A 22,680-nucleotide genomic window follows, 5' to 3' on the forward strand; every position below is an offset into this window, starting at 1 on the left:
GCAGTGATGCTGCTTAAGCCATTTTGTGGCTAAAACTAGACAGTTTCCAGGAGGAAATTGGATTTTTAGTCTTTGTAAATTGGTTCTATATACTTAAAAAACTGTATCGATCATAAGTGATAAATTATTTAAGAAATTACCTTATTCAATTTATAATTATAATTATTATATTATATTAATAACATGATATATTATAATATTAATATAATATTATATAATATAATCTTTTATTATATTATATTATCTACTTTTTTTTAAATTTCAATAATTAAACAATTATTGAATTATTTTTTCAATTGTTAATAAAATAAAATCATAAATGTAGCTACCTTTTCTCCAAAATTCCGGCTGGACTGCCGGTGAGTCTCCTTCTCTCTGCTCTCTGCAGTTTCAATTCCGTTTCGTTTCGTGGGTGGTGGTGAGCTACTTAAAAGTGGATGAACGACAGCCACAGCTCCAAAGAGAGGGAAAAAGAGAGCCGAAGAGATGTGCACTATACACAGTTTTTGAATACCCTTTTTGTTGCTGTGATATACTGACAAAAAAGGATAATTAATATAATTTAATATTGTTTTTAAAATAGGTAAAAGGGATTTATGAAAATTAGTATTAATTTATGCTAACTACAGAATCCTAGTTACTTTTCTAGTTTTATTTTATCTACAAACCCCCTATGAACAAATCAATCTCCACTTGTAAACATCCTTTGTTTGCCTTATCTTTTCAATATTTCCCAATGTATTTACTTTGAACCATCCAGATTAGCTGCCATGGATTATCACAAGAGGGGCTGGCTAGTTTTATGATGGGAGGCACTCACCTGGTCTAATTGTGGCACTGGCAATCAACTGAAGTATTTAGTTATCAACTGATAACAATAGGACATTTTTTATTCGCAATACAAACATCTGTTTGTTTGTTCAGATAAGATAATTAGCTTCAAGTACTCGGACCCCCATTATTTGTTTACCAGTTCCTTAAGCTCAATTTGGAGCTATATTACAGCTTCTAAGATCTAGATACGAATATACGAAAAATCAAAATAGTTATTACATGCTGAAAAGAGGTTCTTAAGAAATGTATTTTTATTTGTAGCTATAATTATCCCAGTATAATGCTAAGCTTTTTGCCTTTTTAATAAGGTTAGTTAATTAATAATAATTAATGGCATTTAATAAAAGATAAATTCATTTTAATGCTTTTTTAATAATAAAACCCAATTATATTCATATATGCAAGCAAAGACAACAACCACAGCATAAGACAGTATAAGACTGTGGTTGTTGTCTTTTCTTGTAGTTCAGCAGTCCGACGTTAATCTAAGACTGGCGCCACTGGAATAAAAAAATGAATATAAGGTTTTATTTTAATTTTGGGAAGTATAATAGTTAGTTTATAAAATTAAAAATATTAAGGTTTTTTAAACTATTAATTTCTTATAATATCTAAAATTTATTAAGTATAATTAAATATGTTTAAATAAACCAAAATTAGTGTGTTTTGGGTTAGTAAAAATTAATTCAAAACTCGGACTTTGAATTGAATATAATAGATAAATACAAAAATTAAAATCCAAATGAATTTCCCCAAAATGACTAGTGATTAAAAAACAGATAATGGAATTCATCTATAATTCATCTCGAATATATCCTGCGGCGCTTTTTAACGACTGTGTGTTTGCCCCGAAATTCACACACCCAATAAGGTTGATTGTGTGTTTTTATAGTCATCGTAGGAGGTGTGAAGACTATTGAGCTCAATGATGTCTGTTTGCCCCCAATTGATTTGTGGGTTTGCACCCGTGAAATGCTGAATGAACTCGGGGATATTCCTCGACTCCGCCTCCGATTCCGCCCCCAATGAGATAGGGTTTGGACCAGGTCCAGGTCCAGTCCAGTCCAGTCCATATGGGAATCGTTCATTCGCAGGCCATCATATCATGGGCGTCGGAATTTACTACCCTGCGTCACAGCGAGCAAGCAAGCACGAAGGAAGATCGAAAAGTTAATAATTCAAAAAGAGACGTGCTCGAAAATAAGTTATATCTGTTTATGAAAACAAACAATGGCCCAGACCAGACCAGACGGACCTCCTCTCCTCCGTGCAGACACCCAGCCAAACCAACCAGTTTCCCGACACATGATAGGCGTAAAATTTTATGAAAATGAAAATGAAATTGATAATAGTCCGAGATCCCGAGATGCCAATTAACGTGATTTTTAATACAATTTGTCGACGTCAATCAGGAATGAGGAGGGGCAGCAGTGTGGGCGGAGGGATTCCTCTATAGCATGTGATAATTTGGCTGAGATTCTGCGCATCCATAATCTCCAGCCCATAATCGCGGAATCGGAATCTGATGGTTTGAAAAACAAATCCCTCCCTGATGGGTCAGAGGTGAGCAAGAGGAAGCGCTGAGTTCACAGCTCATCACATCGTTTTCCAGGGATTTGGGAATCGATTAAATATGCTTTAATTGGGCCAGTCGAGGTCAGCAGTTGTTGAGGGCTGCCTTCATCACTTGGGATACATAATAAGGCTGTGGGAATTACAGGTAATATTGCATATTGGGTGTGTTGAAAAAGGTCTGAGAAAGATGTACTTAATAAGTTTAATATTATTATTTAATTTATTATGAAAATTATAGTGGGGGTTTATTTAGAGAGGTATATCTGTAATAAGAATATGGGTATTTTGTAGATTCCCGTCAGTACCATTCCACTGGGATTCCTCAAGGACTCCTCAAAAATTCAAAAGAAATTTCTCGGGAAATGAATTTTGTTACTGAAGGGATTGTCAGCATCAAGCTTATCATCATTATAGGCTTCTTTGTAATTATTAAAGAACCCTTAAAATCATTAAATTATAGAATTAATTAAATATTAATTAGTCCTAAAGGATAGTTTTATCTCATCATAATAACCTTGAATTGCGCCTCCAAATTGAATACTGGCCAAAAGAAACACTTGTTTGCTGCGTGCCAAACAGTGTTTATTTGAACTACCTCGAGTGTTTATCCATCAATGCCCAGCATACAGGCTTAATTTATTCGATCATTTTATCGTAATCCATAAACTGGGAATTGGAACCCAAACATCAAACGGGCACCCACGAGTCCATGTCCACGTTCACTTCCACTTCCACCGGGAAGCACCGGACTATAACTTTTCTAGACTTCGCACTCTTTTTCGCCGTATGTGGGGGCGTTTTGGCATAAAAAAAGGCGCAGTTCCCGTTAAATACAAATAAATAAAGAAAAAGCCTCCCGAGGTAGAAGCAGACAAAAGACGCAGCAGCCAGTCTATCATCAGCGAGAGATTCTGCGAGAGCTTCTTTTTCGTGGAAAACACTGAACACTGACCACCCATTGGTTAGAGGGGAAAGGTGGTGCTCTGCGGAGGCGGAAATGATCAGTTGAGCGATCCATGTGACGTCACGGAGCCACAAATCGATGACGCAGCCAGCGAATACAGATCCCTGCTAAAAACCCACCAAAAAATAATAAATAAAAGCGAATCGATGACGTTGGCGCCACTTACCGGGCGCACGCCTACGCTGCGTCGTGTGCCCCGCCAGAAATTTGATTATATTTGCACTTTTCGGCCCACCCCTCCCCCTTTGAATTTCCCCCAATTTCCCCCATTTCCCAGCCAGGCGGCAACAGTCTATTTCGGGAGGATTGCACGAGAGTTTATTTCAATCGCCGGGCCAGGTAAACAAACAACACAAAACAAGCGCTGAGTCGAAAATCGAAATTAAAATCACACAGAAGACCCCACACCCGGGATCCCTTAATAATGTTCTATACTTGATGCCGTGACGAAGAGTCTTCCATGGACTGTAATCTTCCAGTGGGTGGAGGATGTGGTTTCCTCTCCCCCAAATGACCACTGAGTGATTGGCAATTTATTACAAAACAATTCAAACTTTCTGTTGAAGCAATATTTCAAATCAGTTTTCCACAGAACTTTGGGCCCAGCCAAGACAAGGGGGCTTTTTTCACTGATGATAAGTTCCTTGAACTCATTGGCTCCCAGTTAATTAATGGCTTCCATCAGGTAAATTATGATTAAGGCCAGTGCTTGATCGGATTCTAGGAATTGTCTTCGATTGGGGTTACTGGGGATACTTTGCTCTAGTTTTTTTTCTCAAATTTATTCAGAAAAGTATGAAGTTTGTAATTGCTGATGTAAATAATATTTAATTTTCTCGCAACGAAAACATTTATACAAACAGTTTTCCACCGAAGATAATGAGTATTAAAAGGGGGTTTTGGATCTGGATCCCGTGATATTGCTGATTGCCTGCTTTACTTTGCTCCAGTTTTTTCTTAAATTTATTCATATCATAACTAAGCCAAAAATGCATTAATTTCGATTCGGAAAGCAGTTTTGTGTTAGTTTTTATTAATTTAAAAAAACTGCATACCAAATTTAAAATTTTAAGAAATCAAAATTTTTGGTCATTTTTGAGAATTTTAATGATGTAACCCCTTATCAAATTTCGCAAAAATGGCCAAAAAATCGATTTCTTCCGGACATGTCCAGAAAGATTCGCCTGTTGATGCTGATCAAGAATATATATGGTTTATGGGGTCGGAAATGATTCCTTGACTTAGAAAAATATTATTTTGTATTTTTTTGATTTTTTTTTTTAATTAAGGGGTTATATACAGTTGTGATAGTCGAAAAAATCGATTTTTTTTTTATTGCATATTCTTAAAGTATATACTGTTGAGAATACTCTCACAAAAATGCATAACGATCAGAGCATTAGAACCGAAGTTGTAGCTATTTATAGCGCACGACCTGCACGTCGGCCGGAACAAACTTGAAACTTTAAACGCGATTATCTCAGAATCGTTTTTTTTCGAAGTTACCTTTCCCGTGGACACGATTACTAAAAAACTATTAATCCGATCGACACCAAATTTTGACCACTTATTTATTATCTCAAAAACTAGTCCGTGAACGAAGGATTTTCAATTTTTTTGAAAACTTCTTTTTTTAGAGCATAAAAACCGAAAATTTTACCCTTTAAAAAGGACATTTTTTGTTAAAATCGTCGCCATTTTTTTTTAAATCAAAATTTTTACAAATCCTTCGTTCACGGACTAGACAATTCAATATACTAACGAAATTTTTTTGAATTTTTGATTTCTGATGAACCGTTCTCGGGATATGATGTCCACCGCAAGTCACTATCGGAAAAAGAGGGTATTTGAAATCGGCCATAACTTTTTTATTAGTTAATATTTTTTTATAAAAAAAATTTTAATAAGTACCCAGAAAGATGCACCATACAACGCCGGTAAAACATTTTTAATAAATATTCTTTATGGTGTCAAAAAAAAAATCGACAAAACTTCATATTTTTGCGCGGTACAACTGTATATAACCCCTTAAAAATATCATAACTCGGCCAAAAGAGCATTAATTTTAAATCGGAAAACTGTTATGTGCAAGATTTTCTACAGTTAATAAATCTGCATACTTCATTAAAAAATTTTGAAATTTCAATTTTTATTCAAATTTTGCTAATTTTAATGATGTAACCCCTTATCAAATTTCGCAAAAATGGCCAAAAAATCGATTTCTTCCTGACATGACTAGAAAGATTCGCCTGTTAATGCTGATCAATAATATATATGGTTTATGGGGTCGGAAACGTCTCCTTCACTGCGTTGCAAACTTCTGACTGAAATTATAATACCCTGCAAGGGTATAAAAAGAGCTTGTGAGTATCAGTTGGTAATTTTCTGCCATCGAAGATAGAGAGTATTTAAAGGGGGGGTTTTAAATACTTTTCTGCTACCTTTCATTTTCCCAAATGGTGACTCTTGGAGTGCCACAGCTTCTTGTTTTAGTTACTCTCTAAACGCCATTCCTTGGCCCTGTCGCCACTAATCTTGTTTCTTGCGCCGCAGCACGTGTCCTGGCATCCCGTTCCAGGATATCCGGCATCCGCACGCATGTGTCCCTTCCCCGAACTCAGCTTTCAGGTCTCTGGACAGACCGAACAGGACCGCTCCCCTCGATTTTCCGCTTTTCCGGCGTGCGTGCAGTTGAGCCTAATCCGCGGGTTAGTGAGTGGCTGGCTGACCTGAAAGGCCACCCCTGTTGCTCCGCGAATCCTGCTCCAGCTCCTGCTCTCAGACCCTCGCTTAGTCGCAGGTCACCATGATGTGGCGAATTTTGAGTTTCCGTGCTCGACAAACAAATTAATAGAGGCGAAAGCGACGAGGGCTGGGCCTTTGAGACGCGCCCCTTTTTCCAGGGATTCTGCTGCAAACGGGGGGCTTTTACACAGGGAGAAAATTTCAGTGTATTTAAATAGTTAGATAAATCCGAAAAAACCTGATCTTATTTGATATTTGGGATTTTGTCAGAACTATAATTGTGAGTTGTGTTAATCGACCTATTTAATATCAAACTTGCATTATTATATCTTGTTCTTATTGCCGTTTTTTTCCTCAGTGTGGCCCCCTTCTCAATATTTTGTTGTGCCCTCTCTGCTTGTGGTCATAATACGCGTAATTTTCCCTTTTGTAAGCTGCTAAAGAGAAGTTTTCGTCGTCGCAAATGGAGGATGTGTTGTGTGGAATGTGTGTGGCTGCTGTGTCCACCCCTCGAAGGCTCGAACGAACGCTCGATGTCCTTGGCTGCTGCTCCTGCCACATAATGACTTTTGATTACTGCGCCATTAAGCGTTCTCTTGAGTCCTGCTGCTCGCACATCTGTTTGATTTCTCCTTGTCCGACGGCGGCCATGACCCTGCTGCAGGAACTCCTCGTTAAATGGATCACCCATGCGAATCCCTCGACCCCATGGGCAGGGCAAATCACTTTGGTAATTCGTTTTGCATTCAATTCCAATCGCAGTTCCAATTCAGAGCGGGTAAATTTCCCCCAATTAAATTGTTTCGCCTCACTTTTAACTCAATTGCGTTTACGGAGCGAGTGAGGAGTTCGTTTCCCCGGAATTGTTGTTTACGGCTTTCCACTGCGCGTTCTTTGCATAATTTGATTGCCTGTCAGCCGTCGACTGGGACAGACAGACAGACAGACTGAAACGGTTGCTTAGAAAAGTCAAAGAACAAGTACAAGATGGAAGACCTGAGCGGCTTGTCCCCAGTCCCGCCCGCTTACTGCACTTCGCCCCATAAATTAGGCAAGTTTTTCAATAAACTGCACAAGTTGCGCATACGACGCGTGTTCCCTCAAGAGGAAACTAGCAAGGGAGAGGGGGAAGGGGGTGGCAGAAAAGGGCGGAAGCCAACAAGGTGCAGCAAATATTGCCACATCAATTGCGGCTGCCCCGCCCACTTAACCACACATACACATGCTTGCTGCTGCTGCCACCCGGCCTCTGCTCCATGCGAACATCAATTTCAAAGTGCATACACAGAGAATAAAGGTGGGAATAATTAATAGAAAAAATTAATAAAAGTAATGAATTAATTTTTATACCCTTGCAGGGTATTATAATTTCAGTCAGAAGTTTGCAACGCAGTGATGGAGACCTTTCCCACCCTATAAAGTAATTTTATATAATTTTAGGATTGTCAGAGATGAAGCTGGAGGAGCAAGCAGCTGGCTGGACAGACCTCAACGGGATGGTAGTAGAGGACGGTGATCGGATCTTGGCTCCGGGCTATATGAAAGCCTGCAGAAGGCGTAAATAATTAAAATATTTATAAATACAATTTAAATATGTAAATGTAATTAATGGAACACACAAATATGAATCAATAAAAGATGGTGAATTCAATGTGCAATGTGTGGTGAAGGCGGCATTTATTTGGGATCGTTTGGGGAAAAATCTAATTATTTTGAAAGCAAAATCTAAATTATAAAATTTTTTTCTGAATTTTAAACATTTTTTCGGATGTTTTACAATTTTAAAATTTGTTTTCTAAATATTTAAAACTTTTCTGAATTCTTAAAATTTTTTCTGAATTTTTAACATTTTTTTTAGATTTTTTAAATATTTTTTTTAGATTTTTTTTAGAATTAAAAAATTTTTTTTTAATATTTTAACTGCCAAATTTGAATTTGAATTTAACTGCCAAATTTGAATTTGAATTTAACTGCCAAATTTGAATTTGAATTTAACGACGATCAGTTTCAGTGTGCCCAGGTACAGTTGTAAAATAACATCTAAATTTTGATTTAAAAGGTTTGAGTCTCCGCTAACTTGCGCCGACTCCTAAATGGTTTGAAACTTGGACTTTTTATAACAGTTTATACCAGTTTTCAGTCGCTTGCTGCTGATTTCTGTTCGCCTGGTACTCCAATTTGGGAAACGTGCAATTTGCATGGAAATGTTCGGAAATTTTGATGGGCTGCTGTAGGGATGTTGTTGTAAAAAGGTTGTTGTTGCCATAAGCTGTTGTTGTCGGCAACAAATAGGTATAAATGCATAAAATGAAATATAACAGTTTATACCAATTATTATTTTTGCCCAAATGTTTTTATAACAGTTTATACCAGTTTTCAGTTGCTTGCTGCTGGTTTCTGTTCGCCTGTTACCCCAGTTTCGAAAACGGCCAATTTGAATGAAAAGTTTTGCTCACTTCCATCAGTGATGCTCACTGCCATCAGTGATGCTCACTTCCATCAGTGATGCTCACATCCATCAGTGATGCTCACTTCCATCAGTGATGCTCACATCCATCAGTGATGCTCACTTCCATCAGTGATGCTCACTTCCATCAGTGATGCGCACTTCCATCAGTGATGCTCACTTCCATCAGTGATGCTCACTTCCATCAGTGATGCGCACTTCCATCAGTGATGCTCACTTCCATCAGTGATGCTCACTTCCATCAGTGATGCTCACTTTCATCAGTGATGCGCACTTCCATCAGTGATGCTCACTTCCATCAGTGATGCTCACTTCCATCAGTGATGCTCACTTCCATCAGTGATGCTCACATCCATCAGTGATGCTCACATCCATCAGTGATGCTCACTTCCATCAGTGATGCTCACTTCCATCAGTGATGCTCACTTCCATCAGTGATGCTCACATCCATCAGTGATGGTCACATCCATCAGTGATGCTCACATCCATCAGTGATGCTCACTTCCATCAGTGATGCTCACTTCCATCAGTGATGCTCACTTCCATCAGTGATGCTCATCTGCATCAGTGATGCTCATCTAGCTATTTCTTTGCATTATTGGTAGAAAATTGCATGTCACTAGCTGTCAGTGATGCTCATCTGCATCAGTGATGCTCATCTGGCTATATTTCAATATTGGGGGCAAAATTGGGGCTTAATAGCAGTGATTCTCATGTGCATCAGTGATGCTCATCTAGCTATTTCTTTGCATTATTGGTAGAAAATTGCATGTCACTAGCTGTCAGTGATGCTCATATAGCTATTTTGCATTATTGGGACAAAATGGCATCTCTCTAACTGCCAGTGATGCTCAACTAGCTATTTTACATTATTGGGACAAAAAGGCATCTCACTAACTGCCAGTGGTGATCATCTAGCTATTTTGCTTTGATGTTTCTTTCATTTTCCACCGCAAGAATGCCCTTCTATTGAGCTTATTTAAATTACCCCACCCAAAAAAAACCGCATCCTCCTCATAACTCAAAATCATCACATTTTTTTAAGGTTTATTATTTATTTCTGCTTTAAATAAATTAAAGAAGAAAAGGTGAGGCAAGTGGGAATGTCCTGCTCCTCCTCGCCCTGATCCTCCTTGCCAACGCTCTCTTTCTCGCCTTCGGCACCCGCTATCAGTTCCTGGCAGCTTGCTGCAATTAAATTTAAAGGAAGGGTGTGAGATATTTTGATAATTTTTCGGAAACAAAACTAATTGGTTATTCTAAGCTTAATAAAACTGCTACCTCAGTTTTGCTTAAATGCAAGAAACTGATTTTCAAAGGTTCATAACTCAGTCATTTTTATATCCTTGCAGGGTATTATAATTTCAGTCAGAAGTTTGCAACGCAGTGAAGGAGACCTTTCCGACCCTATAAAGTATATACATATATTCTTGATCAGCATCAACAGCCGAGTCGTTCGTTGTTTTTCAACATATTCTTATCTACTTTTAGATAGAAGCTTCTTTTATTATTTCAGAATTTTGGTAAAAATTTAATGAAAATTGGACGACTATATCATATAGCTGCCATATAAACGATCGGTAAATGTAGAGAAAATGTAAAGCTGGGAATGTAAAACTGTAACTGTCAAACTGTAAACATTATAAGTATAGGTAACATGTAATGAAACTCTGTTCTGTGAGTGTTTTCAGCATTTAAATTTATAATATAAATATCAAAACCAATCTGCAAGGGTATACAAACTTCGGCAAGCCGAAGTTAGCTTCCTTTCTTGTTTAAATTGTTTTATGATCATTTTTTGGTCAATCGAAAGTTTGAAGAACCATAACTTAGTCAAAAAATCATTAATTTCAATTCGGAAAGCGGTTCTAATCTAGTTTTTATAAGGTTTATAAATCTGCATACTGAATTTATAATTTACAAAAATTAATATATTGTGCCAATTTCTGACTATTTTAACGATGTAACCCCTTATAAAATTTTCAAAAAATTTGAAATATTTTTTTTTGCTTTTTTCATGACTAGAAAGATTCTCCTGTTGATGCTGATCAAGAATATATATGATTTATAGGGTCGGAAATGACTTCTTCTCTGTCTAAAATCATAATACCCTTCAAGGAGACCGGAAATATTTGACTTTGCTCTTTTTTTCGCACTGTGTAAAACCATTTATACAAGTAAAAGGCACCTCCATACATGGTCAAGCCATATAGCAGCCGGGAAAGTTCAACCACTGGGCTCGCATAATTCCCCATCAGCCGCTGCAACTGCAATTTCGACTTGGTCGGAAGAATTTTCTTGTAATGCCCATGTAATCTTCGAGACAAGAACTTACTTGCCAACTGACTGCGATTTCCTTCACTTCCCCTTGTCTAGATCCGTATCTGCATCTGTATCTGTGGCACCTCTGGCCCCATTCCGAGTCCACTGGCCGCTCTCCCTTTATGCTTAATTCTGTTTTTGTTATGCGCCTCATCCATTTCGCTGCACACTTGGAAAAAACTTTTATTCTGGCGGAAAGTTTTCGCTTCCCGAAAGTTTCTGCAGTTTTCAGGTGTCAAAATCAATTTCGGAGCTGCGATAAAAAAGCCGAATAAGCAGGGAAACTCTGGGTGGAAAACTCAAGGGAAAACTTGCTCACAGACCCTTTGCTTTTACGCGAAGAAATGCTAATTATTCAGCTTAATGGAAAACAATCGCGAAAAGTTGTTAAGGGGAAAGGGGTGGGAGCGTGGAAATGCTGATCCGAGTTTCCACGCAGTTTTCAGAGGTGGACAAGGACTAGCTAATCCCGGGGCTCAAAGCTAATTACAAGCGACACTCGGCTGCATTAAATTTAATTGGTGCCACTGTCCATCCATCAATCACTGGGAAATCAGGGTGGCCCCTCCTCGAATCCTCCTCAATCGAAATCAATCCTTCATGCGGGTCCCTTGTCGGTGATTTTTGATTTTTGAATAAATTCACTTTGCCGCCTAATTGAAATGTAATTTTTCATAATCACACGCCTAATCCGCATGTCATCTCGATGCAGTCTCGGTTGGGTTTTAATTGAAATACATGGAAATCGAGGAGATGATGATGAGTGCGGGAAATGCCAAGGAAATGCTGGAAAATATCCAAAGCCATGCCAGTGCCATGGCCTGTGGCAAATGCTCGGTTCTCACAGTCGCTGCTTAGTTTATTTGCACTGCTATTTATGGCCTCTGGTTGTTTGGTTTCATTAACGAGGCATTTGCTGTTGGCCAGAGAATAGGATTATCTGTGATTTAACTCCTGTTTCGGGTTGGGTTTGAGATTTAGAGGAGACAAATATCCAAATTTAATTAGCTTGTTTGGATATTTATGACTGATGAGGCCTCGGGCTTGGCTTGTTTCCTTTTAACAAACATTTTAACTTAAAGAGAAACCGATAAAGTCCTTAAAAGAGCCATATTAATGATGAAGCTTTCTTTGGGTTAAAATTATAATTAGTTAAGCTTGACTTTAATGGTAGATAATAAAATATGAAAAAAAAGTTTTCAAGTAAACGTTATTGTTTTGCAACTATTTAAATAATTTAAACTCTGCTTTGAGAATCACAACCCACAAGGCATTGTCTGACGACCGCCAAAGGACTCTCCATGCCAAGCACTTGGATTGCAATTAGGCTCAAGTAGACTCCAGTCTATATTGCAACTCGCAGCTCCGTGCCGGATGAGGACAACCCCTGCCCCCGTTCAGGACTATCATCTTCTTGGCAGAACCACCTGCCGACTGGAAAACACAGGCTCAGGCACATCCTGCAGACAATGGGCTGCAGCCAAATCACACCTTGCCTCCCGATTCCGATACGAAAACCTCCCCAGACCGATGTCTTGGCAAACAAAGTCTTCGATAGGGACAAGGATGCACAGGATAAACACACACACACACACATGGGTCACAGGGCGCGCTATCAACTCAATCGCAAACGGAATCGCAGTTGCATCGGGATCTGTTTGTGAACAACTCGAATTACCATTTCGATTCAGTTTTAATGAGATTTGTCGCCGACTCCTCAGCTGCCGGCAGGGATGAGGAGCGTGCCAGAGGTCCTGGCTGAGGCTCTGACTCTGGCTCTGGCTCCTTGGTTCTCGGGGGCACGAGTTATGGGCTTGTAATATCGTGTTTTCCGCTCGTTAGCCCGGATCCTGCTGGCCCGGTCTTCAACCGCAGCTGAGACTTGTTTGGGCCAAGGATATAAGGGCACTGAGAGAAAAATCTATATAAATCTATATAATAATGGGAATAGTTTAGAAGTTTAGTTAAATTAAATATAAATATATTCTTTTTTTTTTTTTTTTTTAGTTTATATATTCATTTTTCCCAGTGCATCTTTCTATCTCGAGCTGCATCCTTGGCCTGGGTTGGCCTTTTTATCAGCTCGGCAGCATCTTTGCTACAAACATGTGACAGCCTGGTGCCTTTCTCTGGCTCTGCGTCCCCTTATCCCTTCAGAGGACCTCGTCGTCATCCCTCTGGAACGGCAACACTTCGATTATCCTGCGCCTGCGGTCGACAGGTTCGAGGTTCGAGTAATTCCTGCTCCAGTTTTCTTATTTTCTTCCCGTTGTTGTTGTTCCTGCTTGCCGGTTTTTTTTTATTGTGGAAACACGCTACGCCAGTTGGCCATAAAAAAATCACTGAACCAATTAATGCACTGCGCTCGTCGGCCACCGACAGGATGTTGTCGAGCTCATTGTCCCTACCCATTGTCCTTGTACCCTCTCCTGCTCTTTATGCTCCTGCTCCTGCTCCTCCTCCTGCTCCTTTGGATGTTGGCCTCTGCGGCAGTTGCGCGTGCCTCCTGGCTTCTGGCTCCTGTTTCCTCTCCCCCTGGCTGCTTTCTCCTTTCTCCTGATTCCATCAAAGTAGTGGCTCTGCTCTGGCCAAATGTTTTCCTCGCTACGCATTAAGCACACTACGTTTCAGTTGGCCAAGCACAGTGGAGATTGGCTAATGAGTACTTTTGTTTTCTACAAATTAAAAATAAATCCTCAAATTTTAAGGAGATCTTTATCCTTCTTTTTAAATATTTTAACAATATTTTTTCAGTTAAAAAGTATTTCTTTTGTATATTTTTAATTAGTCCCACTGTACTGCTGGACATCCTGCACGTTTCTAGACGTTCCATCCGCATCCACGTCCCTCTGGCTGCCACTTGTTCCGGTGTCGAGTTGCACACGCGCTTCAGCTCCTGCTCCTGCTCCTGCGGCTGCTCCCTTCTCGGCTTCTTCGATACTTTGGCTTTGGTTTCCTCCAGGTGCACACATCTGCTTCTGCCGCCACTCCTTCTGCTGCTCCTCCCACCTCAACGCTAAATGAATTGTGTTGAAAATGTTGCTGGTTTATTGATTCGCAAGTCGAAATTTAATTGAACCTCCGGCTGCTGCCAGCCAGCACGCTAGGATTTATGAGGCCAGACGCAGAGCGTCCTGCGATGTTATCCCGATGGTGGTCAGGTTCATAGTTTGCGGTGCACTAATTAGAAAGTGTGGCCCCGAAAAAAGCTGTTTACCTGAGGACCAAAAGTGCATGGGTTGGCTCAAAAATCTAATTACTTGATATGGGTGCAGGATCCGAATCCATCTGGCCAAGGTAAAGAGGGAGAGAGAGAGAGGGGGAACTTATCAGCGCCGTAACAGGTCAGCGAGCAAAGGATTCGCTTTGGTCAGTGAAATGCAGGGGGAAATTTATTCGCTGGCATTTCGCTTTTAAGGGAAATGAAAATTATTTAAACTTGGTAGTTAAAATTATAAAAATTCAATAAACACAGGAAAGTCGAATAATAATGAGATTGTTCTACTCTAATTGTCTGCCTTCTTATTATCCTTAATTTATAAATATTTGAAAGGGAAATGTGCCCTATTCTGTAACCCCACATTCCTCACTTGTCCCTGGGTCAGGCCATAATTGGGATGCAAAACAATCGAATTCAAGGGAAGAGGAAAGGAACACCGCCGTGAAGAATAATAATAATAAATCTTGCGGTACCGAAAACCAAAACTATTTCGTAGGTTAAATGCCACATAAGATCAGAGAGGAGCAGGGGCCTTCACTTCCGATTTGCTGGCGGCGGCACACGCGTCTCTGTCCTCGTCCTCGTTCTCAATAAAAACATCTGTCCTGGCCGGGATTTGCCCCTCAATCAGTGCGCTTCCTGTCGGGACAACATGTGTGTGTGTGTAGGGGTAGGGGGAGTCCTTTGTCTGCAAAAAGGATGCGCGTGCTGCTCGCTGGCAGATGCTAGATGCGAGTCATAGGGACATGGAAAGCAGATTGAAATGATCAAATTTGCACACGGATCGAATGGAGATCGAATCTGGCCCGAGTTAAAGGATTTCCCTGCTCCGGTCAGGGGATGAATGCCAAATTTATAGCTCATTAATGGACAGAAACGGGACAAGGAGCAGGGGCTGCTGCCTGGGTGTTCTGGCTATTCAACTGTTCCACGTCAAAGTTGCACTTAATCAGGAACAGGGCAGGATCAGCCAGGACATGCCTTGTCACAGCCATTAGCAGTGGAATACAAAAGCGGATTTCAAAGGTAGAGCTGCACTTGGAGAAGCCTTCTGAGACTTGAATTTGGAGTGTTCTCAGCTTAGAAAGGCATCTCGTTTTATAGTACTTATTTCTCTCAGTGTCAGCTTAATCCCCATCGAGGCAGCTCGCATTCCAGGGGAAAAACTCAAAAAAGAAGAGCACTTCGTGCACTCCACAACTCGTTATCGCGTCGCTTATATCGCTTATTAACCCCGCAGCTGGAAGCGTCAACACTCGGCTTCATCCCCGTGTGGCAGCCACCTCCTCCTCCACTTGCACTTGCTTTTGCCGGATATGCTCGAGATGATGTTCCTATCAGATTCCAGCTGCTGCTGCTGCTCCGCTTTTTCTTCCGGTGAGTGTTGTGTGTGCCTGCCCTTTGCCGTGCTGCTGTTTGGCTTTGTCTCCGTTTTCGGTTTCGGTTTGGGTTTCGGTTTCATCTGCTGCTCCTACTCCTCCTCCTTTCTGGCCTTAGCAAAACTCTGGCACGAGCTTCTCCATTATTCGCCCGATGATGCTGGCATGTCCCCCACTTGGTTGGCGTCTCGTGTTCCTCGGTCTTAAGTGCAGTTGAGGTTGTTAATGGCTCGCTGTCGGTGCTTATTCAGCTTCAAGCTGGGGTTAATCGAAGGGTTCCGAGGGGATTCCAGGGGAGTACTTGTAGATAAATTCGTAATTACATGTGTCGCGGCGTAATGGAGGTTGAATAAACATAACCGAGACCAACTTTTGTAGAGAAAACACTCTCTATTTTTTGATACAAATCCCCTTTGAATATATATCTGATATATTTGTGATATATTCCTGAAATATTCCTTCTTCATATCATACACATTAGTCAGACTCTGTTTCATTCATTTGTTGTTTCCATTCACTTTTGTTTTCGGTTTGTTTCTGTTTTGAATTCTTGTGCCATTTTGAGTGATTGAAAAAAGGCAATGGAAGCGGGGAAACCAGGTGCTATAGAGGGGGAGTTCCACCTACGAGAGTGCATTAATCGCGTATTTACAACAAAACGATCAAGAAGCCCCATTCATGGGCGGGCGTGATGGGTGTCCAAGTGTCCCTGGGTGTCCGAGTGTTGCAATGGAAGGTAATCCAATTGAATTAAAATGGAACTGACGGCGATTTTGGCAGGTGTGTTTAGTCTTCTCCGCCGGTATTGATTCTGATTCTACATTTAAATTTCTGTTTTTCACAGCCCCCCTCCTATAGCTCTTTGTTTTGCCTTGGATTCGATTCAATTTGATTTGATTTGATTTCTATTTCGATTTCGCCTTTCGTTTTTTCACTTTTCGCTTTTTATTTTCGCCCTTTTCTGCTGTACAGCTTTCCCGCTTTTCTGCTTTTCTGCTGCTGGCAGAACATCCGCATTAAAAAGTTTCGTCTATTCGAGCGGAAATCAAAAAGTTTTATTGACTAAAAGACAGATTTGGGGTGGGCGAAGGGACAGCCTTGGGGCTGTGAATTTTGGACAGGGGGTTTCTCACCTCCCCCCCGCCTTGTACTTATGCAGCTGAAACTTGGAAATCGAATAGAAATATTTTGTGATAATACAAGCGAAAAACGGAACTGGAACAGAGGCAACTGTCGGTGCATTTTATTGCCACGTCCTGCCAGGCTTTGGGAAATGGGAAAAGGGAAAAGGGACGCGTGACGGCGACAAACATTTCCGATTTCACACCGAGGCTCTCTCTTACATCTGAGTTTTCCCCTGGGAATGCGGAATGTGTATTTATTTACTTGCAAGCAATTTGCATTTCAATTCATTCAAATTTCAGTGGTCAGAAGAGAGAGGAGAAGCGGGAGATAGGAGCGGGTTGCGTATACGCCTCGTTGAACGCAGGTAAAACTGATTAATTGCCGTGCAATTAATAATGAGGAACGGTAAATGGCAGGTAATAAATTGCCCAAGCTCCCTACGGAGCTGCCACTGGACTTGCCGAGGCAAAAGCGGGAAAAATGTGGAAAAAGAATTTTAAGATGATTTAGAAGTGGAAAATCCTCTGCATCAGCATCATTTGCAGCTGCTCGAATCCGGATTCTGGACAGCGAAACTTTTGTTTATGCATCCCAACCTCCCCCGAGGAGATAGTATTTTTTTGGGTGAGGCATTGCACTCGCTTTCCACAGGGAGAAAACTGGGTTAGAGGTCAGCTTGGATCGCGAACAGATTGATTAATTGGCAATTAGCAGGTTCTTAAAGATACTTTGCATATATTTAGCCAAAGTTAAAGCAGAATGAACTTCTGGAAATGCTCTAAAGCAACCTTTAATATAACTTTAAAGTTTAAACATTCTAAAAATAGTTTTGAAATTAATCTAGAGTATCCTATATAATATCTCACTTTCCTTTATTTTCTTCCAAGTATTTTGAGAGCACTTTTCCCACAACTTACTTAGCGTTCAATCAACCTACCCCAACTAATGAACATTATTTAGCCTTATCAGGCTCTCTGCTCGCTCGCAATAGATCATCTTTAGTGTGGAGTCTTTAGGAGCTCGAGTACACCGCTAAAATATCCAGTCAATTATGCTATGATTTATGAAGTCCGCCCCCAAAAACCAAAGAAAAGTAAGTGGGAGAGGGAGACCTATTGCCACCTCTTACCCTGACTGATGATGCTTCCTAAAAGGTTGCCCCTTCCCCTGCAGCTTCCTTTTAATTTCCATATTTCCCCTTGTTCCGGCTGCGCCTGCGCACTCTAATTTTTATTGCACCCCAAAGGTCGTGGCCTCATATTTCCCTGCCCCTACCCCTCTCCCTTTTCCGCTTTTCCTTGCTTTCCCCCAAGTGCACTGCATTCTTTTTTATGAACTGTCTGTCGGTTGTTTGTTTTCTTTTGGCTCCTTTGGTACGCGCTATTAGCATAAGTTCCCTATTATTGCTTTTCTATTTCGAGAGCTCTCCCCCGAGGGCAGTTTAATTGTTGTTGCCGCTTCGCCAGCGACTTTTCTCTGACTTCTCTTCTATCTCCGAGACGGGAGAATCTCTGTCGACAAGTGTCTCTGTACCAGGGAAATCGTCTCGAAGGCGATTACGCTAAGTGTGTGTATAGAAAGTGAACCCTGAACTGGAGATTGTCTTTGAAAAAACAGCTGCTGGAATTGAGATTTTCCGGGGCAGGTGCATAGCTAGGAAAACTGGGGAAACGTGTTCCAAGAGGTGGAGTCTTTAGATTTTGAGGATAAATAAGCTTCGCGAGTATTTTTAATTACGTAATTTATAGGATGGTAATATACAATCTAGCTTAAAAGTTAAACTACCTCCTAACATAATAATAAATAATAATAATAATAATAAATAATAATAATAATAAATAATAATAATAATAAATAATGTTCAGAAATAATAACCGTAGTTTTGTGAATATTTCCGGTATTTTATGTTCACAATTGTATGTCTATTCAGAAATTCAAAAACTGGTCAGAGAACACTCTTGCAGATGACACATTCCCACAAATTAATCAAGCTTCTTGCCTCCCTAAAACCTGCCTGTGTGTTCCCTCGGCTGCGCCTCATTAGCCACGACTTGTTAACCATTAGGACAATAGTTCTACCCCTTCTACCCCTTCTACCCTTTCCTATCCCGTGGTATCTTGGCTTATTAATGATGTTGTGGTTGACCCTCTCAGAAGAGCCTGTGTAACTCCACAGGTAGCGGAGGCTGCTGCAGGCATCTCTCCCTTTGGGTTACTCTCTTCTCATGACTTATTTTCGAACTCCTCCAATCAGAGGCTAGCGGGAAACCAGTTTCGTAACCTGACCTGGTCTGGTCATCTGCCAGCCTGCCTGCTGCCTCTTTCTGGCCTGAATGGGAGTATATGGTCCAGACGGAGGCATACAGTCCCTGCTGGACCGAACTGGCAATCGCCATCGCTCCGTTTAGACTGACCACGCCCACTCCTTTGGCTGGCCCTTGGCTTCGAGTGCAACATATTTTGATTTAATTAAAAAGTAAGCAAAAAAACAAAGGGGAAACGGAACAATTATATTGTATAATATGGATACTGCTGAGCTAAGAAATACCCTATAATTTACTAAAAATGATTTTAAAATATAAACAGTATTTAATGATAAACCCCTAGGAAGCCACATATTATATAAGTTTTTCTGTTAATTAATTTTCCTCTTGAATTTCCCTTGATGAGTTTCTATAAGGATTTAATATTCATTTACTATTCTCTGTATTCCCGAGAAACCAAATACTAAAAAATCTCTCAAAAAGGGCAGCTTCGAAGCACTCCGTCAAAAGGCTAAAGTTAATCTACAGAAATTGCTGGCCAACGAAGGGATGGATGGCCTGGATGTCAGACAGAGTGCGGTTTCAGCCAGGAGTGGCAGTAGTGGGAGTGGGCCAAGAGCAGAGAGTGTGATGTCAAATATTTAATTCAAATGTAAATTTTGCATATGCCAGTTCTGTCAAATGCTCGGCTGCATCCGAAGCAGGAATAACGCCCCCTTTCGCCGCAGCTTTCCCCCCTTAACTCGTATTCTCATCTCTCTGTTTTGCTCAGCCAGCCAATTTCCTTGCCCGAGAGGGGGCTTTTGGCCCAGTCAATACACTCGGCTGGCGTCACAGACCTTGATTCTGATTCCACACGCTTTGTGACCACAAAGAGTGACATTCTCCTAATCCCTGAAACAGTTTTTCCTTCTTTGGGTTCCAATTTCTGGGTCTCCTTTTCTCCGCCACACAGGTGATGCACTTGAATAAAGTTTTGTATTTTGACTATAAAGGAGTGGTAGAAAATAGGAAATAAATTTCGAAAACTGTGATATTTATTAGGAAATCCTTAAAGAGAGAAGAAAGAAATCCCAAGTTTAAGGACATTTTTAGTCACATTTTAAGTGCTCATTAATTTAGTTTCCCAAGAAACTTCATAGTTTTTTTAAACCATTTTCAAAGAGATCCTTTTTTGCGCATTTTCCTTTTTCAGTGCTTTGTTAAAAGCCAAGAAATCGAGCGGCAGCGGCACCTTGACTTCCTTTCGCTTTACAATTTCGATTTCGTTTTCATTTAGTTTTTGGCGGTGGCTTGGCTTAAATTCCCATTTGGCCAGGACCAGAGAGCAGGGAAACTAAAGGATCCAAGTATTTTCATACAATTAGGCACAGCTGCGGTGGGGGGAATCCCTTCCCCCTTTGGGGGCTCCAACGCAAATATGAACTCCACATTTGACTGCCGACAAAACTTGAGCAGAACTTTTGGCCAGGCCACTCAGAGTGGGAGTGTGGGAGGGGGAGAGAGCGGGGGAACTGGGTTCTGGCTCTTTCAGTTATTTTGTTTCATTTCGGGTAAATTGCATTTTATTTTCGGCCTGCAAGGAGAGCAGGAGCAGGAGGCAGGGACTGATGGCTTCTAAAACGCTTCTTGCCTGCAGTTTGAATCTTATGCAAATATTTTTTGGCTAAGCTTTTCCAAATGGCAAAAGGAGGCGAAATGGAGACCATTGTGTGTGGGCGGCAAAGGACGAACGGCAGGCGGCACTGGATGGTTTTAAATTGAGCCTTGTGGGCTTCGTTAGCCATGTGTGTGTGTGTGTGTGTGTGTGGGCCAGGCCAAGGGGCGTTCGGATATAGTAGTCAATGGATGACAGTGCTGCCCGAATAGATCCATCCACAAATGGGCGGGAAAAATGTCAAAAATCTTAGGATTTATTTGAAATATATATCGGAATATTTTCCTTACAAATTTCTAGCTTTAAAATGCAACTCTGGAGAAGGCAATTAGTACGATATATGGATGTACTGCACTTACATATATCGCAAAGCTAAGCTATTATTATCAAGTATCGATATCTCGATATTTTTCTGCTGTCTAGCCTAGAAAGTAGGTTCATAATTTTAATCAGTGTTCAGCATTCCTTGACTACGGTTGTGTTTGTTTTTCTCTTTTTTTTTTTTGAAATAATTTTTAGTTTATTATTTATATTCGAATAATTTTTTAATGTATTTATTTTTGATCTTAAACTTGTAACTCTGAATTTATTTCTTGATTTTCTTTTTTTATTTCATTGGAATTATTATTTTTTTAATTTTTTTACTCTTTATTTTATTTTTATTTATTTTAATTTTAAATAATATTGGCATAATTTCTGGATTAAGCGGCAGCCCTGGCACTTGCTACCTAGGATGTATGTTTTGGTGGTATAAAATAACTTTATTTCCTTTTTTTATTTTATTAAAATTATTTGTATTTATTTATTTTATTATTTTTGATTTTATTAGATATTTCTTTATTTATTTTATTTAGTTACATTTTAAAAATATTGACCTAATTTCTGCTTTGAGCGGCAGCACTGGCACTGGGGCCCAGTTAGAACTCTGAAACTGAGGAGCCCCCAACGTTTTATGGGTGAAATATAAACTCTAATGGATTTCATTTGAATGGTTTACATTGAATTAATGGACAAGGCCCAGAAAGCTGGCTCCAGTGGAGTTTTCCCAAAGAAATTGCAGGCAGATACACATCGAGGAGGGGGAGGAGGAGGAGCCTTGAATAGTGATAGTTGCCTTTGAGCAGGTGATGGATGGAAGTTTTCAAGGAAGTTCAGGGGAAACCTGCTCAGAAATGGTACTTTCACAAGGAAAACAAAAAATTATAAAAAAAATCGAGGCATTCGTAATTGTTTATTTTGAATGCTTGTGTTTTTTTTTTTCGGGAAGGAAACCAAGAAAATGTTTATTTAAACTTGCCAATTAATTGCTCTAATAAACTTTTCGGAAGCGATAGTACTTTTCCACATTCTAATTGGCTGGAAAAACAAACTTTTTTTGGTGAATGAATTCATTGTTTTTGTTAATGATAAAAGATAAGGTAGAAGAATTCCTAGCAATTTTCTCAGTCTCTTGAAGAATTTCTTAACTGTAAGTCGCAGAACTTGGCCGTTGCACAATTTCCCCGATACAATTTCACCATGGAACACGAATGATCGTGTTTCGATCGCCCACTCATTCATACATCTGTTCCTCCCCCCCCCCATTCTCCTTCCTCTTCCACTTCCTCTTGGCCTGAAACAAAGGCATGCAGCAGAGTTGCCTCCTTCTCTCTTCTATCCAACATGTTGCTGGCTCTCTTATACGCAACATGTTGGAACAGCTGTTCAGTTCAGTATGCAACATTTGAGAGCCACAACATGTTGGCTGGTATAAGAGCCTCTCCGCTCTCTCCATCTCTTTAGCTTTTCTTCGCTTTATGGCAGCAACATTGTTGTGTCCACTGTGCGGATATATCTGGCAGATACTTAGATACGCGGTTACGCGGACCCTAAGATACTCTCGAACGCAGAGATACTGGGACTGCGACTGTCGTTTTGTTATTATGCGGCAGGCGTCGTCTTCCGAATGTGCAATGTTCCTAGTGCACTTAAAAAAACGTAGTGCAAGAATAAGTAAAGCTAATTTCTATTTTTTTATTTTTAATTTATTGGAGATTTTAATGGCGAATTGGAATATAGATGTTTGTTGGCAAATTATTCGCATTTTGGGCCAATTTCTTCAATCGATATTTATCGACATATTTTAAGA

Source organism: Drosophila kikkawai, chromosome 3L, assembly GCF_030179895.1.
Source record: "Drosophila kikkawai strain 14028-0561.14 chromosome 3L, DkikHiC1v2, whole genome shotgun sequence".
In the NCBI taxonomy this organism is placed as follows: Eukaryota; Metazoa; Arthropoda; class Insecta; order Diptera; family Drosophilidae; genus Drosophila; species Drosophila kikkawai.